Consider the following 19,617-nt stretch of genomic DNA (forward strand, 5'->3'; position numbering starts at 1 on the left):
GGGGCAGCACTGGCTGTTTCTCTTTACCCAGAGGAGGAAGGACATGAAAATGTCATTGGCCTTGCACTCCCAATATGCAAGCCAGTGATAACCCATCCCAGGCTGTGTTTATGGATCAAAGCCCCAATTCTGGTTATTTGGCTCTGATGCAATTATTCCTGGGTATTTAAAAAAAAAAAAAAATTCCTGACCTAAATACCCCTTGCCCATAAAAATGGCTAACAACTGAAATTATAATCTCAAGTGCCTACGGGAGCCAGGCAGATAATATAAATGAGTAAAGCAACCTGGCTAAGAGACATAAGGGAGTGGTGGCGAGTGTGGCAAACAGGAGAACATGCACCCTGTCTAAAGGGGTGAATATTTTTATCCATCACCAACTGGTTGTAACCACTTAGGAATACAGGCCCAGCAGCACCAGACCTTCAGGCTTTTTAAGAGAAGTCAGAAATCTGGATTTTTAAATGTTAGCAACTAATTCCCTTAAAAAAAAAAAAAAAACCTGTACTGGCCAAATGAAACACATTTGTGGGCAGGCTACAGTCCATAGGCTGCACTTTTGTGATTGCTTCCTTGATGATTTTTCTATTAGTTATCTATCACTGCATACCAAATTACTCCAAAATTTAGCAGCTTGAAATGTTTATTTTTTAAATAATTTATTTTGTTTTTTTCATTGTCATTATTGAAAATAGCAGAACATACACCAATTCAACTATTTCTACACTGATCACATTCTTCAAGATGTGCAACCATTTTCATCCTCCTTTTCTGAATTGTTCCTCCCCCATTGACATAATCTCACCGCCCCCTAAGATTCCTATCTAACCTTAAAGTTGCTGTTGTCAGTTTGATCTTACATAGTTCTTTAAAAGAATACAATGCTCAAGGCAGAGATTTTACTAATTAAGCTAAACTATTGCCTTTTTTTTTTTTTTTTTTTTATTGCTTTAGTTTGAAGAAGACTTCAGGCGATATTTTTGTTTTGAGGTTTAAAGATTATCTCAGGGCAATAGTTTTTAGGGAGTCATCTAGCCTCAATGGCTCCAGAAAGTCTGGATTCCATGAGAACTTGAAATTCGGTTCTGCTTTCTCTCTTTCGATCAGGATTCTTCTATAGAATCTTTGATCAAATATTAAGTAATGGTTGCTGGGTACCATCCAGTTCTTCTGATCTCATGGAGGCAATTAGCCATGCATTCCAATTCCTGCTCCTATTCCTGACTCTCCTTCCTCTGCACTAAATTTATTATCTCATAGTTTTCATGGGCCAGGAAATCAGTAGCATCTTAGCTGGATGGTTCTAGCTTGAGATCTCTCATGGAGCTGAAGTCAAGGCATCAGTGGCAGTCATCTGAAAATTTGACCGGGGCTGGAAGATCCATTTCCAAGATGGCTCAGGAGGCCTTGGTTCCCTGCTTGCTTGTTGATGGGAAGCCTCAGTTTCTCACCACATGGACTTGTCCATAGAGCTGCTTGAAGGTCCTTACAGCCTAGCAGCTGACTTCCCCCAGAGTGAGTGATCCAAGAGAGAGAACAAGAGAAAGTGTCTTTTATGATGTAGTCTCAGGAGTCAGACATCATTACTTCTGCCATATTCTATTTGTTAGCAGCAAGTCACTAAGTCTAGCTCATACTTACAGGGAGGGTAATTCATTTTCACCTCTTGAAGGGAAGAGTATCAAAGAGCTTGGGTACGTATTTTTAAACCACCACATTCCAAAGCTCATTTACGGGAAAGAGTGTTTCCCAGACTTTGAAGGTTCACAGGCTAGTAAAATCTCTGATTGTTTGGGGGAAAATCAATATAAGCCTTGCGGCATCTTATTTTGCCATCTAAAAATGTTAAAAAAAAAAAAAAGTAACTACCAGGCACTACCACCATCATCTAGAAAAACAAAGAGTATTTCAAACACCCTCCCCCCAAAAAAATATATATATATAACCTCAGAATAAAAGACCATGCTTAACAAAAAAAACGCTATTTCCCTTTTTTAATAGATCAGGGTTTCTCAACCTTGACACTATCGACATTTGAGGATGGATAATTCTTTGTAGGATAATGTGCATTGTAGGATGTTTAGCAGCATCCCTGGGCCCTACCCAGTAGATGTCAGTAGCAACCCCCTACCATTTTTGACAACTACAAATGTCTCCAGTTATTGCCAAATGTCCCCGGGGGAGCAAAATCACTTCCCTCTGAGAACCACTGGAAGAGGTTCAAAATCCAAAATCCAAAAGGCACAGTGATTCCAGCTCCCCCAAACCCAGAGGCAGTTACTAATACCAGCTTCTCATGCACCCTTCCAGAAATCATCTTTGCAAACACATACGCACACAGATAGGGGTGTGTGCATACTTTGTTTTGTTTTACTCCACACAAATAGAAACATACTCTAGACACCACTCTGCATCTTGCTTTTTTCATTTAGTACATCTTGGGGATCATTCCGGATTGATGCACAGGGTGCGTCACGTTCGATTGTACACACTAATTACTTGTCTCCTACTACTGAACATTCAGGTTGCTTCCAAACCTTTGCTCTAATGAACAGTGCTGCCATGAATGGCCTGCCAGCAGTTCCTGTGGGCTTTGCCTTCAAAACAGATTTGGGATCTGCACGTCTTGCCCCTCCACTGCCGCAGCTCTGGGTCACGCCACTGCCACCTATTGCCTAATTGTCGCAACAGCCCCCAGACTGGGCTTCCTGTTCCAGTCTGGTCCCTCTGAGGCTCTTCTCTACACAGTGGCCAGAAAGACCCTGTCAAACCGTCAGTCTGATCATGTCACTTCGTCTTTGAATCCTTCCAAAGGCGCCTGGCACATTTTAAATAAAATTCAGAGACCTTGGCATCGTCTGCAAGGCCCTGCAGGCACTGGCCACTGCCTGTCCCTCTGATTTCACCTCCCTTCACTCTCCCCCAGAGCGTGCTCTGCTCCAGCATCACTGGCCTTCTCAATGTCCCCCAAGCATGACAGCCAAGGACCCACATAATGACGTCATCCCCCTTCCGGCCACCCCTCCAGACCTCCTCTGACCTTCTGTCCCATTACTCTTCTGCCCTCCCACTCCCCTCCAGACACTGGCCTCCTGTCATTTTTCTAATGCACCCAGCACACTGCTACCCCAGAACCTTGGCTCTGGCTGTTCCTGCTACCTATATGCTGTGAACCCCCCAGCAGTGCGGTGAAGCCCATGGACCCCTTCTCAGAATAATCGTTTTGTTTTGTTTTGTTTTTGGTGAAAATACACACAACGAAGCATACACCTTGTCTTAGTTATCTACTGCTGCTGTGATAGAAATATCACAAGTGGGTGACTTTAACAAACAAAAATTTATTCTCTTACAGTTAGGAAGTTAGAAGTCAGAATGCAGGGTGCCAGTTATAGAGGAAGTCTTTCTCTCCCTGTCAGCTCTGGAGAAAGGTCCTTGTCTCTTTTGAGCTTCTGCTCCTGGACAATCTTCATGTAGCTTGGTGTCTCTCTTTCCCATCTCTGCTTCCTCCTTTGCTTGTTTAATCTCTTTTATATCTCAAAAGAGGTTGACTGAAGACACACCCTACACCAATACTGTCTCATTAACATAGCAAAGAAAACCCATTCCCAAATGCAATTATAACCACAGGTATAGGGTTAGAATTTACAACACATTTTGGGGGCGACACAGTTCAACCCATAACACACCACCAAAACAATAAAACTGCTGCCATCAAGTCGATTCTGACTCATAGCGATTCTATAGGACAGAGTAGAACTGCCCCATAGAGTCCAAGGAGCGTTGGTGGATTTGAACTACTGATCTTTTGGTTAGCAGCCATAGTTCTTAACCACCACTCCACCAGGGTTTCTGCATAACACACACATTCAACAATTTTCACATATACAGTTTACTGACTATGGTTTCATACTTCACATTGTGTCACCATTCTCCCTCTCTCTGTCCCTATTGTCTCACCACTGCTAACTTTCACTCTCTGCCTCTTAAAGGTCTCAACTGTGTTTTAGAGCCACTGTTGTCCATTTGATCTCATATAGATAATTCTTTAAAAGAGCATGATGCTTATGGCAAACACTCTTCATTAAATGAGCTAAACTGTTGTTTAGTTTAAAGATGACTTCATGGAATAGTTTTGGTTCAAGGTTTCAAAGTTATTTCCAGGCAATAGATCCAGGAGTTCCTCACAAAAAGAACAACACCAAGGGTTGATAGGAAAAGAAAACCTATATACAAAAAGAACTCAGCAGAGAAAATTAGGAGGAACAAAGAAGCCGTTAACACACAAACAAAAGTATATTAAAATAAAGCAATGAATCCATACCTATCGTTAATCACACTGAATATAAATGGATTAAATGCACCAGTCAAGAGAGAGTGACAGAATGGATAAAAAAGCATGACCCATCAATATGTTGCCTACAAGAAACACACCTTAGACACAATGATAAACAAGTTAAAAATCCAAGGATGGAAAAAATATATATCAAGCAAACAGTATCCAGTAGACAGCAGGAATAGCAATAATAGTTTTGAATAAAATAGACTTTAAGTAAAAATCCATTATAAGAGACAAAGAAGGGCATTATGTAATGATTAAAGGCTCAATCCACCAAAAAGACATAACAATAATAAATATTTATGCACCCAATGCCAGAGCTCCAAAATTCATAAAACAAATTCTACAGAATTGAAAAGAGAAATAGGCAGTTCTATAATAATGATAAGAGACTTTAATATGCCACTTTGATGATGAACAGAACAACTAGAAAAAAACTCAATAAAGATACTGAATATCTAAATAACACAATCAATCAACTTGACATCAAAGACATGTACAGAACACACCACCCAACAGCAGCACAGTGCACATTCTTTTCCAATGCACATGGATCATTCTCCAGAATAGACCATATTCTAGGCCACAAAGCAAGCCTCAATAAATTCAAAAACATCTTCTCTGACCTAACATTATAAAACTAGAAATCAGTAACAGAAAGAGCAAGAAAAAAAAATTAAATACACGTCAATTGAATAACACCTTAAAAACTACTGAGCCATAGAAAAAATTAAAAATGAAATTAAAAATTCTTAGAATCAAATTAAACATACCAAAACCTCTGGGACATAGCAAAAGCAGTGCTCAGAGGAAAATTTATGACAATAAATGCACACATCAAAAAAGAAGAAAAATCCAAAATCCATAACTTAACCCGACAAAGTGAACAAAAAAAGAAACAACAAAAGAAGTCCACAGTCACCAGAAGAAAGGAAATAATAAAGATCAGAGCAGAATAAATGAAACAGAAAAACAATAGAAAGAATCTATAAAACTAGAAGTTAGTTCTTTGAAAGGATCAATAAAATTGACAACCACTGGCCAAATTGACAGAAGAAAAAAATGAGAAGATGCAAATAACCAAAATAAGAAGTGAAACGGGTGACATTACAACAGAATCAGCTGAGATAAAGAGAATCATTACAGAATATTATGAAAAATTATACTCTAACAAACTTGAAAACCTAGAAGAAATGGAGAAATTTCTAGAAACATGCTATCTACTTAAACTAGCACAAACAGAAGTAGAAAACCTAAATAGACCCATTACAAAAGAAGAAATTGAAAATGTCATTAAAAAACATCAAAAAAGCCCCAGCCCAGGTGGCTTCACTGAAGAGTTCTACCAAACATTCAGAGTAGAGTTGACACCAATTCTACTCAAACCATTCCAGACCATAGGAAAGGAAAGAATACTCCCCAATTCATTCTATGAAGCCAGCATAGCCCTGATACCAAAGCTAGGCAAAGATACCACAAAAAAGAAAATTACAAACTAATATCCCTCGTGAATATAACTGCAAAATTATATTCTCAACAAAAATTCTAGCAAATAGAATATAATAGCATATCAAAAAAATAACTCATTGCAATCAGATGGGATTCATACCAGGGCTACAAGTGTTGTTCAACATTAGAAAATCCATCAGTGTAATTCACCACATAAATAAAACAAAGGAAAAGAATCACATGATCATCTCAGTCAGTGACGAAAAGGCATTTGGCAAAACCCAGCACCCATTCCTGATAAAATCTCTCAGAAAAATAGGAATACAAGGAAATTCCTCGACATAATTCAGGGCATATATGCAAAACCAACAGCCAACATCTTTCTCAGGGGAAAGAGATTGAAATCATTCCCCTTAAGAATGAGGAGGTGACAAGGCTGCCCTTTACCACCACTCTTATTCAGTATTGTACTGAAAGTCCTAGCCAGAGCAATAAAGCAAGAAAGGGAAATAAAGAGCATCCAAATTGGTAAGGAAGAAGTAAAACTATCACTATTCACAGATGACATGATCCTATACACAGAAAACTCCAGTGATTCCACAAGAAAGCTACTGGATCTCATAGAAGGTTTGGTTATGGTTTTTCCAGTCTCGAGGTCTCCAGTAAGTCTGGTTTCTAGTAAAAATTTGAAGTCAGAATAATAGTTTTAAGTGCATAAAATAAAATAGATGAAGTTACAAAGGAAACTTATTATACTGAAATGCAATTATCAAAGTATTTCTTTAAATGTGAGATAAAGTAGTACATATACTTCTTTATCAACAAGTTAAATAACGAAACCTAGCAGTCTAATAATGATGGTAATTTTGAGGTAGTGAATAAAATAAATATTATTTCCACACATCTGCAACAGCTACAGTAGGATATCAAATTATCAATGGTTTTTGTTGGTAACAATATCGCTGACATTGTTCTTACTATTATGATTTGTTACTATATTCATAACTGAAGGAAGTGCTATATTTCAGCTAGAATTTAGTGAAAATAGATTTTTTTTTTCTCACCCCAGCTCACAGGCCCAGATTATGCATTAGTGGTTTCAAAATCAACTTCAGGAGCCATGACTAGCACGTTTTTCAACGAAAGAATAAAATGCAAGCCCACACGAACCATGGCCTCTTCCACCCTGAGACCAGAAGAACTAGATTGTGCCCGGCTACCACTACCAACCATTCTTCCCAGGGACCCAATAAAACGTCCCGGATAGGATAGACCAGACTTACTGGACAGATAGAGGAACCCCTGAGACTATCGCACTAAGATACCCTTTTAACTTAGAACTGAAGCCACTTCCCGAGGGCTCCCTCCAGCCAAATAATAGATTGGCTAGTAAAATAAATAATATCACCCATGAGGAATGTGTTCCCTTCAGCAATCAACTACACGAGACCAAAGGGTCAACATTTATTTACCCAAAAGCAAAATTGAGAAAGCAAGGAGAGGTGGGGAAGCTAGATAAGTGGAAACAGAACAAACATAATGGAGATTATGAGAGTGTTGACACACTGTAAAAACTGTAACCAGTATCACAGAACAATTTGTACAAATATTGTGAAATGGGAACCTAATTTGCTGTGTAAGCTTTCACCTAAAACACAATTGGAAAAAAAAAAGAATAAAATGGAACGGAACGGAATGGAATGGAATAGAAGAGAACAGAATAGAAAATAGCATGCATTGCTCATAATTAGGCAAATACAGATAAATGAAACTTTCATGACAACTGTGTGTGTTATGAATCATGCAGCAGAATATACTTCTTCCTGTAGCTCCTGGTCAAAAATATCTGCAAAGCAACGGTGCGGGGGTGAGCACATCCAACACGGCCCCTGTCACATTGCAGGTGCCCACATTCTTGTCCCTCCTCTGAACTTCTGTCAGCCTTGGTTTGGCCCCTGTTTGCCCTCCTTTCCACTCGATTACATACACAAGCTCCCAAAAAGGTCATGTTGGTAGTGGCTCCACAGCTGTTTCCCCCCTCCCTGGGTAGAGGAACAGGTGTGGCCATGCCCAGGTCCTGAGCTCATGGCCTGTCTCAGAACATGCCCCTCCTGATGGTCACATGTCCCCCACAGCAAATACTAGGACAGCTGTTCGTGAAGAGCCAGCTGGCGGACATCTGGGGGTGCCCGGCTGCAAAGGTCTGGGGCTAATGAAACACTATGTGATGAGACACTGTAGGCTTTGAAGGCCAGGTAGATATTTTTGTGCTTTTCTGCACGTGTGTGTGTGTTTTTCTTACTCCCAATTCTGGCTATTGAAGGAGAGAGTAAGGCAAAAATGATTGGAATAAAAAAAAAAAAAACTTCTGGGGTAGCCAGCTCTCTGGTTTCCCAAGTGGGATTTTGACACCGTGCAGACGGAGGTGAAGGAACAAATTATTTGGTTGTCAGATGTGTTGACGATTAACCCTGTGCTAACAAACAGGAAGTTGCTAAAGGAGAAAGATGGGCTCTTGGGTGGATTTCAAGCTGCAGCTGAGCCTAGTGACTCAGAACAGAAGCTTTGGGGTCTGAAGCATCTGGGTTCATATTCTGGCTATACCACTTTCTGGCTGTGTGACCCTGGGCAAGTTATTGTCCCTCTGTGGATCTTGGCTTTCTCATCTGTAAATGGGGATAATAAAACAACCTACTTCAAGGGACTGCTAAAAAAAAAAAAAAAAACCTGTTGCCATCGAGTTGCATAGCAACCGCATAGGATGGAGTAGAACTGCAGCATAGAGTTTCCAAGGTAGATTTGAACTGCTGACCTTTTGGTTAGCACCCATAGCGCTTAAGCACTGCACCACCAGGGTTTCCCAAAGAGTTGCTAGGCAGCTTCAGTGAAAGGGTGTAAAGTGTTTAGCCCAAGGGTTGGCATACAGTAAGTGCTCAATAATGATAGCTCTGATTGTCATCATCATTATTATTCCACTGGAGCCTGGGGCCTAGGTCTGTTCTTTTATAGGGAACTATTTTCCAGACTGAGCTACTCATAATGACAGAAATCACTGAGAACATGAAAATCATGGTAGTTATTTACTTATTGAGTACTTACTGTGTGCCATGCTACTTAAGACTTATTGAGCACTGACTGTGTTCCTTCGCCCCCATCTGCAGAGTGTCAAGCACTTCACGTGCATTTGTTAATTAATTCTTAGCAACAAACCTAAGAAATCCCATAATTATCATCATCCTCATTGTACAGACAAGAAACCGTATTAGTTAGCCATTGCTGTGTAACAAATTACTTAGCAGTTTAAAACAACAATAACATTTATTATCTCACACAGTTTCTGTGGCTCAGGAATTTGCCAGTGGCTTAGCTGGGTGGTTCTGGTACAGAATCTCTCATGAGGTTGCAGTCAATATGTCAGCCAGGGCTGCAGTCATCTGAAGACTTGATTGGGGCTGGAGGATCCACTTCTTCCAAGATAGCACACTCCCATTGTTGGCAAGTTGATGGTGGCTTGTTGGCAGGACGCCTTAGCTCTTCACCACGTGAATCTCTCCTTAGGGTTTCTTGAGTGTTCTTACAATATGGGTGCTGGCTTCCCCCAGAGAAAGTGGTCCAAGAGAAAGGCAAAAGCCAAGTGTCTAAGGGGAAAGTCACACACTGTCGCTTCCACAATAACCTACTGGTCACACAGGTCAGTCCTATTCACTGTGGAAAGGAATACACAGGGGAGTATATACCAGGAAGTAAGGATGATTGGGGGCCATCTTGGAGACTGGCCACCACAGGCACCAAGACCCAGAAAGGTTTAGAATTTATCTAAGGTCACAGAGCAAGCAAGTAGCAGACCCAGGATTTGAACCCAGAGAGTATGACACCAATGCTGTGTATAACCATTCTACAATACCACCACTTCTCAATCCACACCCCGACACTGTTTCCACTGTTTAGGAAGTACCATCTGTGGTGGGAACACCCTAGCAGAAGTCAGGGGGCCTGGGCTGGAGTCACAATTCTGGCACTAATTCACCACACAACTTCCGGTAAGGCCCTTTCTCTGGGCTTCAGTTTCCTTAGTTATCAGGCGGAGCAATAATTAGTACTTCTTGGTTACTGAAGTGAAGAAAGATGTTGCTTAAGTCACTGAAGTTTTGGCTGTCACTGTTATAGCAGATTTAACCATATCCTGATACAATGAGACAAAAAGTACTGGAAAAAAGGGCAGCCTTACACCGAGTGCTGTGAGGGGTGACATTTGAGCAGAGACCTGAATGAAGAGATAATCAAGCTGTGTCCATGTGGCAGCAAAAGTGTGTTCCAAGCAGCGGGAACAGCAAGTGCAATGACCCTGAGGCAGGAATGGTCTTGACCTGGTCAAGGACAAGCGAGGGTTGAGGAGGGATGAGCCAGGGGGTGAATGGAAAGCAATTAAGTCAGTGTGGTAGGCAGAATAACGCCCCCGCCAAAGATATCCACGTCCTAATCCCTAGAACCTGTGAATATATTACCCGTATGGTAAAAGGGTCTTTGCGGGTGTGATTAAACTGAGGATCTTGAGATGGCGAGATAAGCCTGGATTATCCAGATGGGCCCAAAATAATCACAAGGGCCCTTGTGAGAGAAGGAGGGAGGCAGGAGAGTCAGAGAAGGAGATGTGATGATGGAAACAAAGTGATGCCACTAATGGCTTTGAAGATGGAAGGGATCAGAGCCAAGGAAAGAAGGTACCCTCTAGAAGCTGGAAAAGTGAGGAAACAGAGCCTCCCCTAGTACTTCCACAAGGTACACAGCCCTACTCACAGCTTAATTTTAGTCCAGCAAGACCCGTTTTGGACTTGACCTCCAGAATTGTAAGATAGTAATTTTGTGTTGTCTTAGACCACTAAGTGTGTGGTAATTTGTTATAGCAGCTATTGGAATCTAATAGAGTTGAAGAGAAGGCAGGGGCCTTGAAGTCTGTTATAAGATCGTCACCTGAGTCAAGTTTTAACAGGATCCCTCTAGGTGTGAGAGAGAGAGAGAAAAATGGAGGAAGAGGAGAGCGGCATCAGAGAAACAGGTAAAAATAAAAGCTGATATTTACTGAGCATTTACTAGATACCCGCAACAATGCTAGGCTTTTTGCATATACGTATTAACTGGTTTAATCTCTTAACAACCAAGTGAAGTAGGAACTACTATTATGTCCATCTTATTGGTGAGGAAACTAATGCACAGAGAGGTTAAGTCTCTTGCCGAGGGTCACGTTGCTAGGAAGGGAAGAGGTGAAATTTGAACTCAGGTCTTCAGCCCAAGCTCTTCCTCATTACATTACTCAGCTATGTTCAGGGGACTGGTCCTTGCGGCATTAGGGGGACATCAAAATTCCAAGTAAGCAACTGCCCAACACTGGTAGATAGCACTGCCTCTCACTGCAATAATATGCGCTACTGAAAATGTTAACTTTTGACGTGTGGAGATATTAAAACTCTCAAGCTATAATGTAAATTTTAAAAAACTAAACAAATTCTAGACTCAGCTAAGGTGCCACATGCTCCAGGAAGATTTGCTGATTCCTTCCCCGCCAAAGGCTGGATTGGTACTTCCTCTGGGGTCTCAGCCTCCTGAGCCTCCCCCATCACAGCCCTCCCACACCAGACGCTAACTTCCTGTAGCTGCAGTGAGCAGATTAACCCAGCAGACATGGGAGCCTGATGGCCTGGGTTCAAATTCCGACTCCTCTACTTTCCAGCTGTATGACCGTGGGTGAGTTCTTTCATCTCTCTGTGCTTCCTGAAATGATGCTAATGACAGCTAGCCCAGAGGTCCATTGTGAGGACTAAATGCATTGTCTTTTGTAAAGTGCTTGTTCCAATAAATGTTAGTGACTGTGGTTTGTCCTTCTCTGCTCCAGACTGTGAGCTTCATGAACTGTGAGCTTTAGGAAGGCAGCAATCCTGTCGTCTCCTTATCTGTGTTCCAAGCCACCAGTACAGAGCCTGGCATAGAGAAGGCACTTGGAAACATTTTTCTGGATAAATCCATGCATTCATTCCACAAATAGTTATTGAGCACCTTCTCTGGGCCAGGCACTGTGCTAGGTACTAAGGAGACAAAGGCGAACCAGACAGACATGGCCTGTGCTCTCATGAGATTTATATTCTCGTGGAAGAGACAACCAATAAACAAACAGGTGAATAAGTGAACAAGCATAGGCTACTGCTAAGCATTACGGAGAAAATAAAATGGGTGTGATACAGAGTGGCTGAAGAGTGTTACTTTAGTTGGGCAGTCAGGGAAGGACTCCCTGAGGTGGTGACCATGAGACAAGACCTGATGGGCAGGAAAGATCCAGCCAGGGGAAGAGCTGGGAGACTAGCCTTTCAGGCAGAGGCACAGCAAGTGCAAAGGTCCTGAGGCAGAAATGCTCTGAGGCCAAATTTGAGAGGGATGATCTACGGGGAGAGAGGTGGGGAGGAGGTGGGAGAGGTCAGCAGTCATCCAGCACAGAGAAGCTTATACAGCAGAGTGAGCAGCCTGGGGTTTATCTAAGAGCAGTGGGCAGCCGTTGGGAGGTTGAAGCTGGGGAGCAACACTGCCCTGGCATCCAGGGGCCTTCCGCATAATAAGAACGACCCCAGCCTAAATCAGGGGCATCTGCTCATCTGAGGCAGCGTAGGAGCTCGGCCTGAGGCAGCTCAATCCGGAGTCACGGACATCCATCCTTGTCTCGGCCCCCTCACAAGCCAGACTTGAGGCTCCATTAATATAAATGAGGCCCTTTGCTGACTCGGTTTCCAAATGAGTCCAACCGTTCAAGGTTTCCATTCCAGGAAATGCGAAATTTATGTAATGAAAATTGAAAGAGAAACTGGGAAAGCGGCTCCTTAAGTCCCTGCTTACGCGGGTAAGTCTGCGCACCTGACAGAAGATGGATGGAGATGGATGGAGGTGCCACAAAAGGGCTGCTGGGAGCTTGTGACCACCAGGGAGGCAGGTGGGGGGAGAGATGCCCATCCTCCCCTCAAAAAGATCCATCATAATAATCGCCCTTACTCATGGCAAATGCCTGGCACTATTCCAAGTACTTTACATACATGGATTATCTCGTGTAACCCTCACGACAGCCATGGGTAGGCAGTATTATTTTCCCCGTTTTACAGATAGGGAAACTGAGGCATGTGTTGGCGAAATGACTTGATCCAGGTCACATAGCAAAACAGTAGCCAAAATGGGACTCAGATCTTTTGCTTACTCCCCCCACAGACCCTCTTGTTCAGAGCTCAGATAGTGGGGTATGATAGAAAGTCTCATGAGTCCAGGAGACCTGAGTTCAAATGCCAGCTCCAACAACTGACTGCTGTGTGACTTCAGGCAAGCCACTTAGCTCTCTGAGGCTCAGTCCTTTATAATCACAGCCCCTTCTCTACAGGGCTCATCTGTGATTAAAGGAGATAATGTATAAAGATGCCAGGCACAGAATTTCAGTAGCCCTCTCAAATTCGTTTTAATTTTTAAATAATTGTAAACTCATGGAGCTAAAAAGTCTTGGACTAACTGACTTCAGGTATGGCTGGATCCAGGGGGCTCTAATGATGTCATAAGGGCTCAGGTTTTTGTTTTTTCCTCTCTCCACATAGTGGACCTTCACCAGGAGCTCCAGGATTACATTTTGGTGGCTAAAAATCTTGTTCGAAAGAGAACTTATTTTTCCCAATAGAGCAGCGAAAGCCCCAGGGTTCATTCTTATTGCACCAACTTGGGTGATGTGCTCATCCCTTAACCAATCTCTGGAGCCAGAAGAATGGACTATGCTAATTGGGCTTCATGGGTCACATGCCACTCTTTAGAGCCTGTGGGAGGGGGTCAAAAAGCCCAGGCCAAACCATGTGGACTGTGAGTGGAGAGGCTCAGCTTCCCAGATGAAAACTGGGGTACTATTACCAGAAAAATAGGAAATGGATGCTGGACCAGCACAAGTGCCAGAATGGCGCTTCTGGTACATAGAAGGCCCCACATAAACACATGTTCAATCGAATGAACAAATGTCTACCGCAGAGATGGCTATAAGCATAAAATGAGCAATGTATGCAGAGTACGTGGCATGTAGTCAGCACTCAATAATCTTGTCTTAAAGGAATGAAAGGTGCTAGAATTGGGTTTGCATTCTGGTCACGTCCAGACAAGCACAGATGCTGTAAGAAGCAGAAAGAAAGGCTTCTCTTAGCCACATTTATTCTCTGTCCCTGGGGAGGCTGGGACTAGGGTGAGCACTGACCTCAGCACATAAGTTAAGGGAGTGCCAAAAACTCAGTAATCATGATAAATAATTATTTTGATGCAATATTTTTTCAAAAAATCAACAGTACTGCAAAAAAATCCATGATGAACAAAGGATCAACGTTTTTAATAAAGACAGGATCAGTAACAGAACCATACAGAAGGGGCGTCTGTTCCTTATTGGTCAGATCATCCCTGCCTCAGGGCCTTTGCGTGTACTACTCTCTCTTCCTGGAATACTCATACCCTGTATCTTTGCACGGCTATCTTCTCATGGTGATCTAGCTCAGATGTCACCACCTCAGAGAGGCCTTCCCCAGCCACCCTAAGTAACCCCTTGTCCTGTTCCCCTAGTCACATAACATTCACATATATTATTTTCTTCCCAAAACTTGTTTGTTGTCTGTCTCCCAGAAGGCCTTGTTTGTCTTGGCCTCTGCTGTATCCCTAGCACCTAGACCGTTGCCTGGCACATAGTAGGTGCTCAATGATTATTTGTTAAATCAATCAATGAACTCATTAGCTCCTCCTAACCACCTGAAAGCATGGCCAAGCAACCTGAATCACAGAGAGGGAATGTGACCTGCTCAAATTCACACAACCAAGAAGAGGCAGGAGGGAGTGGAAGATCCAGGTTCCTTGCTTCTGAGCCTCATGTGGCCCCCAGGTGGAAAACAGGATAGATATTTGGTCCCTTGGGCGAACTCTGCCACTCAGAGGGGGTCGAGCATGGAGTGAGGCCCAGGGAACTGCTTCTGAAGGTGGTAAGAATGAGCCAGCCAGGCGGCTGGGAGACAGGACTGTTTACAGAAGCTGGTGGCCGTCGCCATGACAATCGACAGTCTACAGCTTCCTGCGGCACCAGGGACACAGGTTTGTGCTTGGCTGACTGAGCTGCTGTGAGGACAATGGGGAAGGGGGTGCACTGGCCCAGGAGTAGGGACCCCCCGAGTCTAAGGAAGGGGGTTCTCGTTTCTGAAAGTTGCCTAAAGACTAGAAGAGCCTGGTGATGCTACGTGAGTTTTATGCATGTGCGTATGTGTGTATATGTGTACGTGTGTGTGTGCATGTGGTGGACATGGGGGGGTTGAGAAGAGGATGGCCTGGGCTATGTGGGGCCAGGCTGCCTGGGCTCGAATTTCAGCTTTGCCGCTTCTGCACTGTGACATCTTGGGCAAGTGAACCGATCGCTCAGCGCCTCAGTTTCCTCCTCTGTAAAATGGGGATAAACAATAGTATCCTCATAGGGCTGTCGTGAGGATTAAATGAGATAATACACTTACAGCACTTAAAACGTACCTCACATTGTGATTTATTTCTTGAAACCCCCTTAAATCTGTGTCTAGGTCACTTTCCTGCTGTGAACTCTGACCTTGCAGGTAGAGGGAGAGAAAGTGAACATTGACAAGGGACATTGCCCAAGATGGCAGGAGGGAACCTCACAGCCAGCTACTGCAGGTCTAGCTCCAGCTCCGGGAAGGGCAGCCCTCAGGCCTGGGGTCTCAGCCTCGGTACCGGGAGAGAGTAGAAGAATAAAAATAATAACACAACATTTCTAAATGCCTTATGTATATGAACTAGTTTAATCCTCACAACCCTAAGAGAGAGGTTACTATTATCATCATCATTTTCATTTTACAGATGGAAAACCGAGGCAAAGAGTCACTTGTCCAAGGTCAAATGCCTGTTGACTGGTAGAGCGGGGACTTGAACCCAGGCAACCTGGCTGCAAAGCCCATGATCCCAATCACCACACCAGACACTCTGTAAATGGGCAAAGGGGCTCAGTTTAAAGCCACTAGGAGTGGTGGTGCTGTGATGGACTGAAGCCTGTGCCCTGTAGAGAAGGTACTGTAACCCAGCCTGAGCCCTTGGCCGGCGGCACTTGGGAATGTGGGTCCACTATGGCAAGATGTTCTAATTTTCCAAAATAAGCCAGACTTTTATGTGAACACTCCAGATTTTAAAACATTGGCTCAATTATTTATTTCAAACACTGAGCAGTCAGATAAACCGTGGCATTATTGTAGGCCTCCAGGCAGTACTGGCTATAGAATTTGCAATGCCCAGCGCAAAATGAAAACGCAGGATTCTTAGCTCAAAATTATTAAGAATTTCAGGATGGAGACAGCAGAGCATTAAACTAAGCCTGGGGCCCTGCTGAGCCCGGGGTTATGTGTGACTGTGTGGGTCACGTGCGCGTGAAGCCAGCAGGCCCTACCTCTACGACAGGCACTTCTTAAATGCTTCTTGAATCAAATAGAAAGAATGAAAAGAAATGGAAAAGGAGCCTGTATTAGGCACCTACTGTGTATCAGACAAGGCTTTACATAACAGCTAACACTTAGAAAGCACTCCCCAACTGCCAGATGCTCTATGCATTAATGCATTTAAGCCTCACACCAGCACTATGTTGTTCTTAGCTGCTGTCGGGTCAGCTCCCGGCTCATGGCGACTCCATGCACAATGGAACGAAACACCGCCCAATCCTGCACCATCCCTGTGATCAGTTGTGGATCAAAGCACAGATCCACAGGGCTTTCATTAGCTGATTATTGGAAGTTGATCACTAGGCCTTTCTTCCTACTCTGTCTTAGTCTGGAGGCTCTGCTGAAACCTGCTCAGCATCATAGCAACGCACAAACGTCCACCAGCAGACAGGTGGTGGCTGGGAATGAGGTGCATCGAGCAGGAATCAAACCCAGGTCTCCTGCGTGGAAGGCAAGAATTCTACCACCAAACTACCATTGTCCCCATGCCTCTAGGGTAGGCACTTAAATACTTGTTGAGTCAAAAGGAAGGAAAGAAGGAAAACAAACATGTATCGGGCACCTACTGGATACCCAACATAGCTTTACATGAGAGTCAACACTTATGAGGCACGCCCTGCATGTCAGGCCCTCTATGTATTAATGCATTAAACTGCATGCCAGCACTCTAAGGTCATACTGTTATTAGTCCCTACCAAGCGGCTATCAGTTTGTCAAACTGTGGTGGCTTGCATGTTGCTGTGATGCTGGAAGCTTTGCCACCGGTATTTCAAATACCAGCAGGGTCACCCATGGTAGACAGGCTTCAGTGGAGCTTCCAGCCTAAGACGACAGACTAGGAAAAAGGAGCTGGCGGTCTACTTCTGGAAAAATTGGCCAGTGAAAAACCTTAGGAGTAACAGCGGAACACTGTCTGATATAGTGCAGAAAGATGAGCCCCTCGAGTTGGAAGGCACTCAAAATACGACTGGGGAAGGGCTGCCTCCTCAGAGTAGAGGCAACTTTAATGACGTGGACGGAGTCAGGCTTTTGGGACCTTCATTTGCTGGTGTAGCATGACTCAAAATGAGAAGTAACAGCTGCAAACATCCATTAATAATCGGAACGTGGAATGTATGAAGTATGAATCTAGGAAAATTGGAAGTCGTGAAAAATGAAATGGAACACATCAAGATCGGTATCGTACAGAGGAGGGAGAACAAACGGAAGGGAGGAAAAATAAGAAAGGGAGCAAAGCCGGAGGAAGAAAAGTCACCCTAGGCCTGTCTCCCAACCTGGGTTGCGCTCAGGTCTCTGCCAAGACCGTGTGGAATTTGGGGAGGCCTCTGCCTCCCAGAGAAGGGCCCATGGCATTTTGGAATCACGGTGCCATCCGCCCCGGCTTGGCTCCTCTCCGGCGATCCAATTACTAAATACAGCCGCATTCTTTAAAAATGTCTTTCCTCTTATGTAACGGCATGGTGACAAACGCCAGGCAGATGGTGCTGTGACAAGCTTTTTAGAAGTTGATTAGGAGTTCATCTTTCCAAATTAATGTATGGGCATTTAACTGAGCTGCGGCCGGCCACAAGGCCGGATCAAGAATCCAACCAGAGCAAATGGCTTGGCGGATTGGCCATGCTCCCTTTCTTCCCAGCCAGGGTTGGACGTGAAAGTTCTGGAATGCGAACTGCATAGGTCAGGCTGATTTGCGAGCAACAGCCAGGAGATGCTTGGTTTGGACAGAGGGAGAAGTGCCTCGGGCCTCCCAACAGCCCAAGAAGCTGGTACCTCCTCAATCTTTTTACCAAGACTTTTTTAAATCAGACTTTTACGTCATCTTCGAGAGAGGAGACGTCTCTCTCCCTCCTGGAGGGAAGCGGGTTAGTCACAAACTGTGTCAGATGCTGCCAGCGAGCTGCTTCAGCCCCCACCCTTCTTCCTTAGTGTTCAAGGATGAGATCATGGCATTTGGAGCCAATTATAGATGGAGAATGCTTAGGACGTGCAAAGAAACTGCCTCAGGGCCCGTCCCTCCCACCATCACAGGCTGTACCCTGAGGGGATGGGGTGGGACAGGAGGCTAGGAGTCCGGCCCCAAGTTTATCCCTGGGGTTTGTGAAGGCTCCACATTCCTAAGCCACAGCTTGCAACTGTCAAGCCAGGATTTTGGGCCGCTGCCTGAATGAAGTCAGTTAGCCTCAGAAGTTCAGAGCTGAATGAGCCCTTAGAGATCACCATTGTACAGATAGGGAAACTGAGGTTCAGAGGAGAAAGGGGGCTCGTTTAAGGTCACACAGTGATTTGGCAGTAAAGCCAGGCAGCTGGATGGTAGCTCCTTCACCTCCCATGAGGAGGATGCTGTGTCTGGGACCTGCCCAATCCTCGTTTCTGCTCTTCTGATACCAGTACCCTGAGTTTTCCTTGAGTGCCCCTTCCTGACTCTTGGTCCATGCGGTTCAAGTAGGACTGACCCTTCCCTTACTTCCAGGGATGAGTACCTGACCCAGCCCTGGCAATCAGAGCAGTCCACCCCTCACCCCTATCACAGTGATCAGTTTAGCGGTGAGCGTGTGAGATGACCCAGGCTGATAAGCAGCAGCCCCAGGTTTAGCTGAGACCACTGGAAAGGAGAAGTTCTCCTTCCCCTGGAGATGATCAACAGGGAGGAAGAAAGGCCAGTGCTGCTGACAGCCATCTATGCTACACAAGGTGCCTGCCTGAGAATGAAGCCAACAAAGAGGAAAACAGGGCCAATAGAAAGGGACCCAACAGCTTCAGCCTTTTAACCATACCTGAAGGCAGTTTCTCTTGGACATTTCAGTTACACGAGCCAAGAAATTTCCTTTGTTGCTCAAGTTGGTTGAGTTGGGTTCTGTCATTCATCCTCCAAAGGGCCCCGACTAATATAAAGATTTGGGGTCCTTAGATGTGGGGTGAGGCTCCAGGTCCATCACTCTGTGTGCTCCCCGCCCCATCCCCAACACATTTCTGACCTTTTTTTAAGTATCGGCTGGATGGAAACACCCCTTCTTCCCTTCACTGGCATATTCCCTGACTCCTTGCACAAGCTCCAGCCACCTCTCCCCCAGCGGTAGTCCCCAAGGAATGTGTCCCATCTAGTGGTACCCAAGAGATGGCACTGTTTTCTGGGTACCAAACTGTTCCCATCACAGCCTCTGCCTTCCTGTTTCAAGAACCACAAGCAGTCGTCGTGGAGTCAGCTCTGACTCATGACAACCTCTATGCATATCAGGGTAGAACTGTGTTCCATGGGGTTTTCAACTGATTTTTTGGGCAGTAGATCGATCCCAGGCTTTTCTTCCA

This window comes from Elephas maximus, chromosome 25, assembly GCF_024166365.1.
Source record: "Elephas maximus indicus isolate mEleMax1 chromosome 25, mEleMax1 primary haplotype, whole genome shotgun sequence".
Classification (NCBI taxonomy): Eukaryota; Metazoa; Chordata; class Mammalia; order Proboscidea; family Elephantidae; genus Elephas; species Elephas maximus.